Here is a 16,590-nt window from a genome sequence, read left to right on the forward strand (position 1 = left end):
TGAAATGCTCTCCTCTTCACCTCTGATTGCTGGAATCTTTAGATCCCTTCAAGGGTTATTCAAGTAATACCTAATGCCTTCTCCAAAAAGAAGATATATAAATATAAACAATATAATATATAAACATATATATGTATGTGTGTATGTATATGTGTGTATATTTGTAATTACTTGAACATGGTTTTTTTTTTCTGCTTAGCAGAATATAAGCTTATTGAAGTCTGGATTTGTTTCATTTTCACTTTTGTGTTCGCTCATATCTAGCACAGCTAAGCTAATTAAACATTAAAATAATTTATGAATTTTTAAATTAAATTGGAAGGATTTAATTGAATTTCTTTGTATTCCCCTTTTTTCGTGGTAAAATAGAAAGAGCACTAAATTTAGAGCCAGAAGACCTAGGTTGAAAGTCTAATTCCTTTGTCATTTATTGTCTGTATTACTGAACAAGTCACTGAATTTCTCCTGCTCTCAGTTTCCTCATCAATAAAAACATTAGAAATTTGTGTCTCTAAGATTCCATTTGGATCCAAATCTATTATCATAGGATCAATCACAATTTATTTGTGTATATGTAATATTTTTCTGTAGAGAGCCATAGATAGTGAGGGAACTCTGGGTAAGGTATAAGACCCTTCAATCCAGAGGGAACCTGCTGACAATGTCTGGTTTGGCTCCTCATCTTCCCTAAGGGCTCTCAGCTTTCCTGAGAAGTCAGGGGACAGTGACAACCTGTGTTGTAGTTGAAGAAGAAAGAGTCATCTACATGCAATAGCAAGTTGTTTATGTGCTCCTGCATGCACAATATATAGTTAGCACATGTACAGTGTTGCATTGGTTATATAAGGGTATTATGATATATATGGCTGAGAAAATTTGGAATAAATGGACTCCATGTTTTGATCATCCTCGTGGGTCCCTGTTTCATCACTCCTTCACTAAGACCAAGGTCTCAGGCTGGTCCCAAGATCCTCCAGAGAGTTAGTTTGGATGGTATATTTTGGCACCCCAGAATGGGGGTTCTAGAAAGTAAAATACATTTTGACACTCCAATTTGAGGGCTCTAGAAAGCACACATTTTCCTTCAGATATAATGTGAGCCTAGAAGCTCTGTCACTTTTTTTGTTTTGATTTCTTTATCAACACCCTGCATCTAGCATGTGGTAGATATTTAATAAATGTTTGCTAAATTCAATAAAATTAAATCAATATAATAGTGGAACTTATAGACTAAAGCTATAGTCAAAGAATGTGGGTTCAGATTACATCTTTGTTGCTTAGAATCTGCTTTTCCTTGGGGAAGTAACTTAATTTCTCATGCCTAAAAGTGATGTTTGGACTAGATAACCACGGAGATCCCTTCCAGATCTTTATCTCTCACTCTATGATCCTATGAGAAGTGTCATGGCATGGGGTGGTATAGAAGGCCTGAACTCTGGAGATGTGTACTTGAAAGAAGTATACTTGAAAAAAAGCGTTAACTCAATGGAATTGATGAGATAATGGTTCTCTAGTTCACATATATCTAGTTTGATAAAAATCACTCTAGATTGGCTTATACTCAGTATTCTGTAATGATATAATTGTAATAGGGCATTTAAGGGCTTAGAGAACTGGGGACAAAGTGAGACTCAGACTGAGACTAGTTGAGACTGGCAGACTGCTGGAGGAAAGTGGGTCAGACTGAGACTGGGTCAGATTATGACAGACATAGACTATGAGGGAGACAATAAAGACTTTGGACTCTATTCTTGTCTATTCTTGTGGTGACTATCTTGCTGAGAATAAGACCTATCTGGAGGACCTCCAGAAAGCTAGCCCAGACACTACAGGGTGGAAGAATAACACAGACATTTGTAAGTAACTACTACATTCCACACATTTGGCTTAGTGCTTTACCAATATTATCTCATATGTTCCTCACAACAATCCTGTAAAAGAGATGCTGTTTTAACTTTACAAGTAGAGAAACTGAGGTAAAGGTTAAGTGACTTGCCCAGGGTCAAACAATTAGTAAGGGTCTGTAGCCAAATCGAAACTTTGATCTTCGTAACTCTAGGACCAGTGCTCTGTCCTCTGAGTAAATCTCAGTAGCAAGATTTGCATTCAATTCTTGACAACATATAGTGACTGAAAGATCCTAAGCAACTTTCTAAAACTAAAAGTTACAGGGCACATTCTAATAGGTTCAGATACAAAGGTTTTCCTTATCATAGGTTCCTTTTTCCAAAGAAATCATAGGCCCAGAATAAAAATAAATCAATAAAAAGAGATGAATCAAATAGATTGTTTTTAATGAAAGAGAAAATCAAAAGAAGCAGCCTTCTGTCTGATTTCCCTCAGACTATTAGCCCATTTTTCATTAGATTCATGCTGATTGGACCAAATGTTTTCATAGTTACTTAGCAAAAGTGACATTGACATATATTTAAGTTGAATTTAAGAGACATGAGGCTGTAATACTATGGAGATTTTCATTTAGTTAGAGAAGAAACAATTTATAATGTACTATTGTATTAGTTACATATTCTACATAAGTAAAATAAAGTATTCTGCAACTTAATTTCTTTCTGTAGATTTCAAAATATTTCTCCTGCCTTAGAGTTATCTGCATTCAGATATTAAAGACTGGTTGATATATTAAATTCTTTCTATTACTTTCCAAGACTAATAAAATTGAACATAATTTTTTTACAAAACTATCAGCCTTCAATGAAATAGGTGTTAGTTCCTCCATGAAGCCTTCCTCAATTCCCCCTATCATCTGAGTTCTCTCCTTTCTTAAATATTCCTAAAATAATGTTGTTCCCTCTCTTTATTGACCCTGTCACTCTCTACCTTGTATTACATATATATATGGAAAATCCCGGGAATTCTTCTATTTTTGTCTTTTTCTTCCTGCTTCTTGAATGGTGCCTGTTATATAGAAGGCACTTAATAAATTTTGAATTTTGTTTAAGTTTATTCATGTAGATTGGGAAATGAGGGATAGGGTTGAATGAAGAAGTTGTTTCTTGCACTAGTAAAAACACCCTGTGACAATGACCAATATATTTGCATTCATACTGTAAGCATTTTGTTTTTGTTTTTTTCTAGCAAACAATAATCAACCCACCTAAACACAGACCTGAAAGAAAATGGTAAAGCCTATCTATAAGGGCCGTGCTGTGTTTCTCATTTCCTACAATTTTATTGTGTTCTGCATTTGTGACTGTTTTTTTCCATAGGAAAGTCTGATTCATGCAGTATAATTTCGGGTTATGAATGGTGGGATCTCTTCCTGGTATATAGCCTGGGAAGACAGTATGGGGCAAATGTACAGCAGAATTTTTGTGGCTGCCTAAGCTTAACAAGAGTTTGCCATAAACAATAAATGAATGAGTAAATTAATGAATGAATGAATAGATAGATAGGTAAGATAGATAGACAGACAGACAGATAAATGGATAAATAAACATATTTTCCCTACGTGAGAAACCAAAGAAGCCCAAGTGAATCAGAGCAAGTTCTATGCCAGGTGCATTTGGCTTTTTAGGACTTTAAACTAAAATTGTGTAGATTGCATTTTCTTTCTTTTTTATGCAGGCATGAAACAGAAACAATAATTGAGAAGAGCCTGAGGGAACCTGTTCCTCCTCTGATGTCCTGTGGTTCTATGGTTGGGTTTTGCTCTTGTTTTCTTTTTTGTTCTTTTTCGTTTTAGGGGCAGGGAGAGGAATCTCAGCATGGGAACTTGAGTTATGGGGTCCCATGGTATTCAGGCTTTGTGTGGCAAACATCCCATCAGGGAATCTCGAAGAGTACAGGATCTTGGAGCACAAAACCACAGTGGGGCAGGTTGGACTTGGAACTTGATAGAATTGATGCTATTTAGGAACTGAGCTAATCTGAGAACCTAATTGTCTTCCCCAGAAACCAAGAAAATACTAAGATATTAAAAAGACTGTATATTTGCCCTCACTGTATTCTTGAAGGAAATATTTCTTTGTTAAAATCTAAACATACTGTTAGGTGGTTCAATCAAATGAAGATAGTTGAATCCTTAAATTTGAGGGGAAAAAATCCATGGGGGATTAAGTTAAAAGTAGTAACTAGTTATCCCCCAAATCCCATGGGATATCAGAAATCCTGGAAAAGAGGTAGAAATGTAATACTCCTGGTTTTCAGGAAGTAGTGATCATTGTAATAGCCATTATAATTTTATTAATGAGAATCAAGTCCAGATAAAGAGTTCCCATTGTCACTTCTGCAATCTTCTAAATATGGAATTATCAAAGTCCAGAAGATGTCCAGATAGTTGAAGTACTCCACTAACTCTGTATCATGCCCTAGGGTTAGATTTGTGATCAGCCTCCCTATTTATATACTTTGTCTTATCCAGATAGTATATAGTTTTGTAGTATTTTAATATTTACAACAATATCACTTTTATTTTTCCCTTGATTTAACTAGTGATTCTTAAATTTTCTCATATGTAGTACAGAATGTGGGGTCTCATCTTTTTTCAGTCCAAATTTGACCTCAAACATTTACTAAATGCCTGACCTTGTTAAAGGCACTTAATATTATTTGTTTCAGCTTCCTCATCTATAAAATTAATTGGAGAAGGAAATGGAAACCACTATTGCATCTTTGCAAGAAGTCCCCAAATAGAGTCATGAACAGACATGAGTGAAACTATTGAACAACAAACAGATCTTTTTAATAATAATGCTATTTCCACACTTTTGTCTTTTTTGATATTTTTTGAATAAGGAATGATCTTCCAAAATTTTAGTCCAATTAGGAGTCTTATTCCATCAAGCCTCAGTAATATGTATGTGTAAATTTGTTTTGTTGATTGCAGCATTCTAGCTAGAGGACAATTTATCAATACTAGAGTTCAAGGGCCTAATTTCAAAGTCTAACTCTGATGTTTACTATCTGTGTGGCTTAATCTTTCTGAGGTCACTTAATCTTCCTGGAACTCAACTTCTTCATCTATAAAATGAAGAGTTTGGACTTGAGCACTGGTCTCCATTAGTGGTTAGCAAAACTCTTGCAGTTTCACATTGATGGGCTTAGAGGTTTGTGTTGAATCAACTTTAATGGCAGTTAGAAAATAACTATGCCTAATTATTTTACATATATATTTTTCATCTGTAATGACAATCATATGACTATTTTAAGCATTATATTTTGGGAGGGTTTTGCAGTGATTCAAAACCATCATGATTATGCATACAATTTTAATGTTTATAAAGTAAATACATAAAACTTATGTTTCTGTTCACCTAACACAACATATTCTTCCAATTTCTCAATTATCATCAAATGGTTTTCAAAACATCACAAGATCAGCACATTTGTGCACAACTGATTTTCAATGAATGATCAGATGCATTAGGATACCTTACTTGCATTTCGGGCATGGCACCAAAATAATTATCTTGTTTCCCTCTATTACCCAATAATTGTATCTCATTAACTATGTTACTAGAGATGTTACAAACATTTCTATTCTTTCAGCACAAATGTCAGGCTGTTCAAAACCATGATGATTGGTCATGCACAAGACAAATCATCTTGAGACCTTTACAAACCATCACAGATGTTCTACAGAAATTTTTATTGCCTTTCATTGAAGGATTAAGGTTGTTATACTTCACTTATATTATCATTCTTCTGTATTGCCGATTTTCAAATGAGTTAATGGTCAACCCTGGCAGTCATTTAATAGAGTTAGCATTGGTGTACCAGTGAAAGAAGAGAAGGCATTAGGAACATTTTTTTTTCCTCTTACAAAGATGGGTTTATATGTAAACATTGTTTTAAAATGCAATTTCACTTTAAGTACATTTATCATTCAGCACAGCATTAGGCATTAGTTAGGAGAAAAATAATTTTTTATTGTTACTAGCTATTCATGTTTGCCAATTGACTAAATGAAATTATCATTTCTCAACAATAGACATTATAAAATTACAGAATTTTTTAACAGATATTTGTTTGAACAAACATTTTCATTTTATTCTTGTTTTAAACCAAATTACAGAAATAAACTCATATTAAAGACTTTAACTGATAGTGGGCCAAATATTGTAACATCTATTAAATAAAATACAAAAATTATGTTTACTGATAATTATATCATTAAATATTTCAACAAAGATGACATTTGTGTTCAACAAAAAAAAATAAAGAAGTTTATTATGAATTTTGTCCTTAATAGTGAGCAAAGCAGTTGTTGCACTATTTTCTTTAATTCTTAGAAAATGTCTTACATATTTATAATTATTTTATAATTAAAATTTCATAATTTTATATTTAGAATTTTATAATAATAAGTAAAATAAAATCACATATTTTAACCTAGTTATATAATGTAATATAGTTTGGGGCAAAAGTTTCCATTGTAGTTTGTTAAGAACTTAATGAATAAATCTAAAAGAATGAGTCACATAAGTCACATTGTGAGGGCTCACAACATTTTTGGTTAAAGGTGTTCTTGGTTCAAAAAACATAAGAGGCGAAATGGTGCAATGGATAGAGTGCTGGCCTTGAAGTCAGAAGGAACTAAGTTCAAATCTGACTTTAGACACTTAATACTTCCTAGCTATGTGATCCTGGGCAAATCACTTAACCCCAATTACCTCAGCAAAAAAAAAAAAATCTGAACTACATGATTTCTGAGGTCCTTTCCAAAGGACTATTTTTTTTATTATTAGTACATTGTTTACTATAGTATTACTATTAGTATATTGTTTACTAATATTAATACTTTACACATTTCAATTTAGACATCTAATACTATGAATTTCACAGCACTCTCTCTCTCACTCTCTCTCTCCCCCTTTCTCTTTGGAATATGGTTTCCTCTGACTTACTGTTTCTGTTTTCCTTTTCTCTTCCTATATTGTATCTATATTGTCTAAGTATCTAGGTTACAATTTTTTTTCCACAACCACACTTTCATTTTCAGATTAAAGCTCTCATAATCATAATTACAAAACTCTAGCCTAATACATTTTTTCCCTCCCTGATCTCATTAGTTGTATTTTATAATGATCATCAAACTTGACAAATATCAGAAGATCCTCTATCACATGTGAAATACACCCTAGAGATCTATACCAGTATTACTTGTAGTGTGAGAAATTCCTCTTTTATAGAATTATTCAGTATCACTACCACTATCATATAGATACACACACATACACACGTGTGTGTGTGTGTGTGTGTGTGTGCGCGCGTGTGCATGTACACAGAGGCTTCAAGTGAAAGAACCTCCTATTTTTTTATTGTGGTCCAAATATCCTCAATCCTATATTTCTCTGGTTCGTTTTTCTTTTTAAATGTCTGACATTGACTAGGGTTCCCCTATGTCTCTTCAAGTTCTTTTTCTTCTTATTTCATCTTTTAATTTCATACACATCTAATCTGAAGAATAGATACTCTCATTTAACCCCTTCTCTTTTTCCTAAAGGAGACGTCAAATCATATTTTTTACTTACACAGCAGTTAATGTAATGAGAGAAGTACAAATTAGGAGACTATTTTAATACTTCAAGTTGAAGACAATGATGACAACCTGAACTAAGCTAATGACAATGTGAATGACAATGAAAAGAATATAGAAACAATATGGTATTAGAATCAATGAGGCATGAGAATTGATAAGATGAATAGGGATAAAGGACTGAAAAGTCAAAGATAATTCTTCTAAAGTTTCAAACCTGTTTGAGTTGGAGAACAGTGTTGCCATCAGCAAAAATGGGTAACTAAACAGGCAGAAGTTTGGTAAAAGGGGGAGATGATTGGCTTGCTTTTGTATGAATTTAGTCTTTAGAACCAATGAAATATAATGGTGAAGATATAAATCTGAGTGACAAATTAGGGCAACTGAACAAATATGTATTAGGTGACTATTATGTTTAAGGATGTGTGCTAAATGCTAGTGATATAAAGATTAAAAGAAAAAAGTTTCTTCCATCAGTGAGCTTATTTTTCACCTACATAAAATGCTAGATTAAGTCATATGAGTAGTTAAAAGACAGCCTTAGAAGGCAGTCACACTTAGAGACAATATAGAGAAAATGAACCAAGAAGTAAGGCAAAGGCAAGTTTAGAAAGATCAGAAAAGAGAAAATAAAGAACAAGAGAATGGAATCCAAAACTTCACTTTTGGGATTATCATTCTATCATCTTCCAATTAACATGATTTTTCCCTGAAGAAAATTCAAGACACAAAGGAAGATTACATTGTGATTTCACTCCCAGTGCAAAGAGCAAAAGATAACTTCTAGATTTACTTTGGTCTCCTGGACAAAATACCCTAACAGTGATAGATATGGCTAAATTTATGACCTGCAAATACAATTTTTGCCTTTTTGGCTCACTTAATGGGATGAAGACATAGATAAAAGGATACTTAAAACTATTTTAAGATAACCAAGGAGTTAAGCCCTTTTTTATATATTTGATTCCTCAATGCTAAGAAAGTTAGAGTTAGAGAGAGAGAGAGTTAGTGAGAAAATGAGAGAGGAAAAATCTTCATTTTTTGGTTCCCAAATTAAAGACAGAAGACATGAGGTCCCAGAGTCTCTTCAGAGAGAAGTCCTTAAAGAAAGGCACTGGGAAGAAACCACAAGCCTGTAGAATAATTACTGTCTCAATTATGTATTACAGCTTACAATATGAGAGTGGAAAATTTTTCTCTTGGAGAAATCAATTTCCCTTTCTCTCTCCCTCTCCTTTTTTCTCTCTCTTTCCTCACTCAGAGTGGGAGAATTCATAAACTCTTTGATATATTCTCATCTCTGAGTTCTGTTTGCTATCAAATAGGATAAATGAGTTGATTTGCTATTTGTTATGTATGGTCTTTGTCTAACTGGCATTTGGTGGGAAGGGAGGTCTTTCTTCCCCATTACACTTACAGCTCTTCTTCCCCATTAATGGACAGCAATTAGGAAAATAGCTTGAACACATACATTATTTCCCATAGACTCATAACATTTAGAGAGATAGATAAGTCTATCCTCATGTTCCTTGAATCATTCTTCTCAAGTTGATATTATTGTATTTAGTTTTGCATATTTTTAAATTTCAAACATGGAATTTTTGAACTTTGAGCAAAGTTTACATTCATATTTTTCTATTTATATATCTATATTTAGTACCTAATTAGTCCATAATAAGCACTTATTCATTTATTTTACCCAACGAATAATAAAGTTTAGTCAAATCTCCTCTCCTGGTCAGTAATAATGTTTGTCATAGAAAGGATAATTAGATAATATAGAAAGATAAGAAAAATTACTTCTCATTCGCAATTCTCTTATGGTCAACAGTAATCACAACAGTAATCACCAGTTGTGAAGGACTTACATAACTGTAAGTCTTTGAGTTTCCCCTATAATATCATAGATAGAAGAAAACCCAGAGTATATGGTATTCTAACTATAGCCATTATAGCATTCCTTGAAATTTCAAGGTTATATGTGAACTTATACAGATAACTACCTCAAATCATCACCTAAACAATGAAACTTTATCTTGATTTCTTTGTACAAGTACCAGAAAGTTCATGGTAGAGCGCATTTTGGTATAATAGGATTATGAATCATCCGGCTAGCAAAGCATGTGGAAGAAATTAGTTGAAAAGCAGAAGTTAAATGGTATGTGGTGACAAATTGTTTTAAAGTCTTGAAGTATAGATGTTTCTGTAGGTAATTGCATTTATGAATCATAAAAGAAAGAGGAATGAGGGATTGTGTTTGACTTCAGTAAACTTTTTGGTTAGCTCCCTTTAGGAGGCAACAAAATGTATTAGAAAGAATATGGTTCCGGATGTGAAGGATTCAGCTCAATTCAGCCAGTCATTAATGCACAATCTAATGACAATGTTCTAGCTATTGTTCTCCAAATAAGACAACTTCCAACTCTGAACATTTTTTCTAGTTGCTCCTCCATGAATAGCATGCTCTTTCTCCTCATCTCCACACCTGGGCCTCTCTGGCTTTGTTCCAACTAAAATGTGACCTTCTACAAGAAACCTTTTCTTTTCTCTTTTTTCTTTTCTTGTCCTTTTTTTTTTTTTTTTTTTTAACAATTCGCATTATTCGTTTTATTTTGCTTTCTTCTTGATGGCCACACATTCCATCTTTTCCTGAATTCCTCATATTTGTTGCTTCTTACAAAATTATAATAATTCCTGACAATCATCTACAAAATATCACATTGTAATGACCATTCTTTTTTTTTTTTTGGGGGGGGGGGGAGGGTCCTGTTTTTCTTTCTTTTTTTTTTGTTATAGCTTTTTATTTACAAAACATATGCATGGGTAATTTTTCAACACTGACCTTTGCAAAACCTTCTGTTCCAAATTTCCTCCTCCTTCCCTCTACCTCCTCCCCTAGATGGCAGGTATTCCAATACATGTTAAAATATATGTTAAATCCAATACATGTAAACATATACATACAGTTCTCTTGCTGCACAAGAAAAATTGGATCTAGAAAGAAAAAAAAACCCTGAGAAGGAAAACAAAAATGCAAGGAAACAACAACAGAAAGAGTGAAAATGCTATGTTGGGGTCCACAATCAGTTCCCACAATCCTCTCCTTGCGTGTAGATGGCTCTCTTCATTACTGAACAATTGGAACTGATCTGAATCAATTCATTGTAGAAGGGAACCACATCTATCAGAATTGATCATTGTAGTCTTCTTGTTGCTGAACAATGATCTCCTGGTTCTGCTCATTTCACTTAGCATCAGTTCATAGAAGTCACTCTAGACCTCTCTGAAATCATCCTGTTAGTCATTTATTACAGAACAATAATATTCCATAACATTCAGATTCCATAATTTATTCAGCCATTCTCCAATTGATGTACATCCATTCAGTTTTCTGTTTCTAGCCACTACAAAAAGAGCTGCTACAAATATTAGAATTCCTCCTGAATTCTAATACTTTCCATCAGATAGTTATTTCCACTTTATCCTGTACATAACTTATTTGTACATTGTCATTTGTATGTTGTCTCTCCCATTAGAATATGAACTTCTTGTGAGTATAATATATATTGCCAATGTTTAACACAGTGCTAGCTATGCATTTTCTAGCACACACAGGTGTTTTCTTAAGGTACTAGAAATAAGAAAAAGCTTTAGGAAACTAACAAAAGTTACATTGTATTCTTTTTCAATTTGGGAATGTGTTACTACTTACACTGAAAAAAATATTCAATCTGAGGAGTAATCATCTTCTGCTTACATGTATCCAAGTGCTCAGAACCTTGTTTTAAGAAGTATAATTGGGTTGATTTGAGACATTTAGGCCATCAGATTCTCCAAGAATATGCTATATAACAGCCTGAGAATATAATTTATTACTTTGGAAGATTTAGAGCTGGAAGGGATCTTAAAGATCATCTAATTTGGTCTTTTCATTTTATACTTGAGGAAACTGAGTCAGGACTTGCTCAAGATTATGTAGATAGTAGATAGAAGAACCAGGATCTAAACCCAGGTATCCTAATTCCAGCTGTTTCCACTATTCTGCACTACTTCCTCACCTCTTACATTACTCAGATAATTATGATTAATAAGAAAGACTTTATTTCAGTTATCAATACATTAGTTATTAATAGTAATATAAGAATTATACTAGTTAAATTGTTCTAGTTATTCTATTTTAATTCAGCTATAACAATGTGCTATATTGGACTTTAGTTTAAGTCAGAGTTTTTGGATCATGGACCCCTTTGATAGTTTTGCAAAGCCTATGTAACCATTCTCAGAAGTCTTTTAAAATTAATAATTGAAAGAAATGTTAAATTTTAGTTAGAGGATAGTTTAAATAATATCAATGTTTTTTCTATACTAGTTCAAAGTATTCTCAGAAATCTATTCTTGGACTCCTAGAATCTATGCACCCCAAATTAAGAAATCCTAGTCTAAAACATCAGTCAGTTAATCCACAAGCATTTATAAATGCCTAGTATGTTGAGGCATTGTTATAGACAGTAGAGATATGAAGAAAAAAGAAATATGAAACAGCCTCTACTCTTAAAGAGTTTAAATGAATAAGAGAATTGAATTAGCTGCCAGGAAATAGTCACATCTTCCTTAACTATCAGGCTATTTAAAGGTAAAGTTTCTGGGCCTCCTTAAATCATCCAGATAATTGCCACAACATCTGGCAATGTGTGGACAAAGAGTTTGCTTCTATTTAATCTCCACAGTGAATTGAATAATCACGTCTCAATTCCCTATGATACATCAAAGTTAAAGAGGGGTCACATTTAGTTTTCCTATAAATTTCCACATGTACAAATCATCAAGAACACAGCTTCACAGTTGGTCATCATCTTGTGCATTTTATTTATTTATCATTTTTTCACCAGTCCCTTCCCTTATATCCAAATTGCAAATAATTACTGGAAACACAGAAGATGGGGACAGACAAATCTAATTTACTCCTTGATACTGTTCCTGAAACTGAACAGCAGAAGAGAAGAACATAAACAGCACTTCAAGACCTGAGGAATCCACAAAGACCACTTCTAAAAAAAAAAAAAAAAAAAATCTATGCTATTTCAAGCCATTGCATTAAGAACACTCTGTGCTAGTCTCAAAACCCCACTAGTATCAGTATCCAGACTTGAATAAAGATGAAAAAATAACTATTTCCTTATGTAGGCTACTCGTGAATATAAATAAATACCTTTAACATTTTTAGGGAAGCAGTATAATGTAAACCCAGTCCCTAATTCTGTTTCCAGACACTAATTAGCTGTGGGATCTTAGATAAGTCATTCCTAACATTCCTAACAATTCCATTAGAATTCATGATGAACACTGAATTTTCCCAATTTTTCCAGCTCTAAAATTTAGATGGAAGATAAACAATTTTATTCAATTCAATAAACATTTATTTAGCACCTACTACAGGTCAGGCTGGGGCTGGGGGGGGGAGGGGAAAGACCCTGCCCCCAAAAAAATTATAATCGAATCAGAGAGGACAATACACAAAAAGAGGGGAAGAGGGTTGGTGGGGCCAGGGTAGGGAGAATCATCACCTGGGAGTATGATGTTCCATTGAGTAGAAATCAAGTGAAGTCACTGGTGGAAAATGGATAGTTAACTGGAAAGTTCTAAGCTCTCTATAAAGGAAGATTTTCAAAGAAATTCATTGTTTTCCTATCTAGCTCTTCAATCAGAGGAAAATGGCAGCTGAAAGGACTGAGAGTGTTTTGAATAACAAAAGCTGAATTAATCTACAGAATGCTGAGATGTCCCATGATCAGTTTATTCTGGGGGGGAAGGGGGAGGAGAGACATGATTTTCTGTGTAGTGGGAACAGCTGCTGCTGGAAAATGAAGAATTATTAAAAATTAGATCAAGTACCCTAGTCTATTCCACTCAGTGATACCTTTATTTTCCCTCACATTTATCAGATCCTAGATTCAGTCCCAGAAAGGTCATTAGAAGCTATGTAGTCCAACTTTTTCATTTTATAGATAAGGAAATTAGGTCACATCAAGAGCAAAAGACCATAACTGGTTAAAAAATTAAAGTTGTCTTAATAGTTTGACACCAAATCTCATGTTCTTTCTTCTGTGCTACCCTATCTTATACTACTGTATGCTGCCTATTACTAATGTTTTATTTCATTTTATTCTATTTTTTCCATGTAGGTCTATAATTAGGTAGGTAGGTAGGCAGGTAACTCCCACTGAAGAAATTTCCTCTATCAATGCAGATGGATTATTGCAGATATTGTTAAATAATAAATAAACAATGCAGATATTGTTAAAAGTCCTTTGAAAGAAATGGATCAGAGGTAAGACCATATCAGAGTCATTTAATTCACTATCCAGGATTATGTAAGCAACTGCTTTTAAGGTATCTTTTTTTTTTAATAGAACTTATTGTACAATTGAAAAAAATAATAATTCTCTACCATTTTTCTTACACTTGTCACACTACAAATGGTTAAGGGATAACTTAATTCATGGTATTGGCACACACTCCATATACAAAAGCAAATTCCTGCTATCAGGAGTCTCTTCTATTTAGTTCAGAATGAGGGAGGGGGAAATGGCCTTAACAAAAAAAAAACAAAAAAACACTCCAAGGATCTGGATTGCTTCATAATCAATCAGTTGCTAGGGTTTAGGGCAACAGGCTTTTCCAAGCAATTTGTATTTCTTGAAAGGGAACTCCATCAAGAAGGAGGTACAATCAATTAGATCTGGCATGTCATCAGTCATCAACCACTAGTCTCCTTTTTTCATAAAGCAAAATGTCAAAAGCAAACTCACAGACTGAAAAGTTTTTAAAGTGTTAAATGAAATTTTCTAGATGAAAAGAATATGGTTGGCTGTCAGTGAGGCAAGTTTCCTCCCTGTCCTGCTCCCCATAAATGAGTGTTGGTATAGAAGTGGAAGTCACACATACATTTTAAACTAAAGAATTCAATATAATTTGGAGACATTTAGCTCAAAAACTTCAATGGATCTATGGCTTCATTAATATGTATATTTCCTCTAGTAATGTAGACCACAATTCATCTCTTACTGTAGATATTGTAGTATTCTCATCTATCTCTTTTAAACAATTATAAAACACTCAACTTCGTCAACTCTAGAAATAGCAATATTATAAATATTCAATGAGATCTCAATTGTCATCCAAATCAATTCAATTCAACAAGCCTTTCTTTATCATATCAGGCACACAATTCTTTGCAGGTAAAATCCCTAGGGGAGTTGTGTCTTTTTGATAGAGTTACAAATAATTCATAACTAATTGCTTGTAATTACCTAATTACTCACAATTAAGTTTTGAAAACTTCTTTACATGCATTATTTTATATTACAGGAATATAAATACAGAACCATTGTGAATCTTATAGGCCTTTAACTCTAGCTCCCTAATTTTACAGATTAGGAAACTGAGGCCCATAGCATACAAGTGGTTTTCCCAGCATCACAGAGAAGAACTGAGATTCAACCTAAACTTTCTGACTTGAAATTCAGTTGCCTATTTGTGATGACTGCATTTAGCACCCAGAGTATTTTAAAATCAGCCCAAGTCAGGATGAGGGAAAATTCTTGATCTTTTATTCTTTGCTGAGGTAAAGGGGATTGGCAAAAAGAAGTGAGAGCAATTGCCACACGAATCTGGCCAGCAGTGCCTCTGGCTCTCACACTCCACCCACCAAATCCTCTATGCAATCTCCTATACAACACATCAAACTTGCACAGAGAGTGGGCGGGGCCATTCTTTCTCCAAGCATATATTAATATTGTCCAATTGCTAATTAGCCTCAAGTGCTTGGGACCTCAATGCATCTGCTCAGCTTCAGCCCATTGCACCTATTCACTCTACCACATTAACAATGAATACAATCCTATTAGATAAACTCTATAAATATTATCTCAGAAGAATGGAGGCTGAGAGAGGTCATACAATTTGCTTATAGTAACACAATTAGTGAGTGACTGGATAGAATAAAAATGCATATCCTCCTGATTCCAAGTCCACTAAGTTCTGAACCAGGAGATGAAAGGAACTAGAGGAGCACAAAAAACTTCAATAACAAGATATCTGGGGTCATAATCTATACACTTGCATATGGCATTTGATAAAAATGTTCTTTTATAATAAACTTCTCCATACTACTTCATTTTCTATAAAAAATAAATGCCAAACTCAACTAAGATCAAGCAATTCAACAAATATTTTCATTAACTACCTGCTGTGGGAGAGGCACTATTGCTTTAAAATAGTGGCATTAAAGTAATTGTGTCCTTCATTATATACTTCAACAATGATACTGTTTGAGGATGTATTCTGATGGAAGTGGATCTCTTCGATAAAGAGAGCTAATTCAGTTTCAACTGATCAAGGATGGACAGAAGCAGCTACACCCAAATTAAAAACACTGGGAAATGAATATAAACTGCTTGCATTTTTGTTTTTCTTCCCAGGTTATTTATATCTTCTGAATCCAATTCTCCCTGTGCAACAAGAAAACTGTTCAGTTCTGCACACATATATTGTATCTAGGATATACTGTAATCTATTTAACATGTAAAGGACTGCTTGCTATCTGAGGGAGGGGGTGGAGGGAGGAATGGGAAAAATCGGAACAGAAGTGAATGAAGGGATAATGCTGTAAAAAATTACCCTAGCATGGGTTCTGTCAATATAAAGTTATTTAAAAATAAAAAATAAAATAAAGTAATTGTGTCTTATACTGTGGATACAAAGACAAAAATAAAACAATCCTTGCCTTCCAGGAGCTTATATTCTATAGAGTGGTGGGGCACAGATATATTTAGCTAGATTTGTGTCATCTGCAAATTTTATAAGTATGCTCTCTCTTTGTAGAAAGTTTTTCCCACTGTTGAATCCTTTGGTTCCTAAGTGATAAAGTGCATTGACTCAGCAGGGCCCTTTCCTTGCCTTTTTTTATCTTCAGGGGCTCTACAGGCATATTATTTGCTTAGATCTTTGAGATTACTACATTGAGCTTTAAAAAAAAAAATAGTATCCATTTAACTCTGATAGACTCTCTTTTCAAAAATGAGGTGATTTAG

This window comes from Antechinus flavipes, chromosome 3, assembly GCF_016432865.1.
Source record: "Antechinus flavipes isolate AdamAnt ecotype Samford, QLD, Australia chromosome 3, AdamAnt_v2, whole genome shotgun sequence".
NCBI classification, from domain to species: Eukaryota; Metazoa; Chordata; class Mammalia; order Dasyuromorphia; family Dasyuridae; genus Antechinus; species Antechinus flavipes.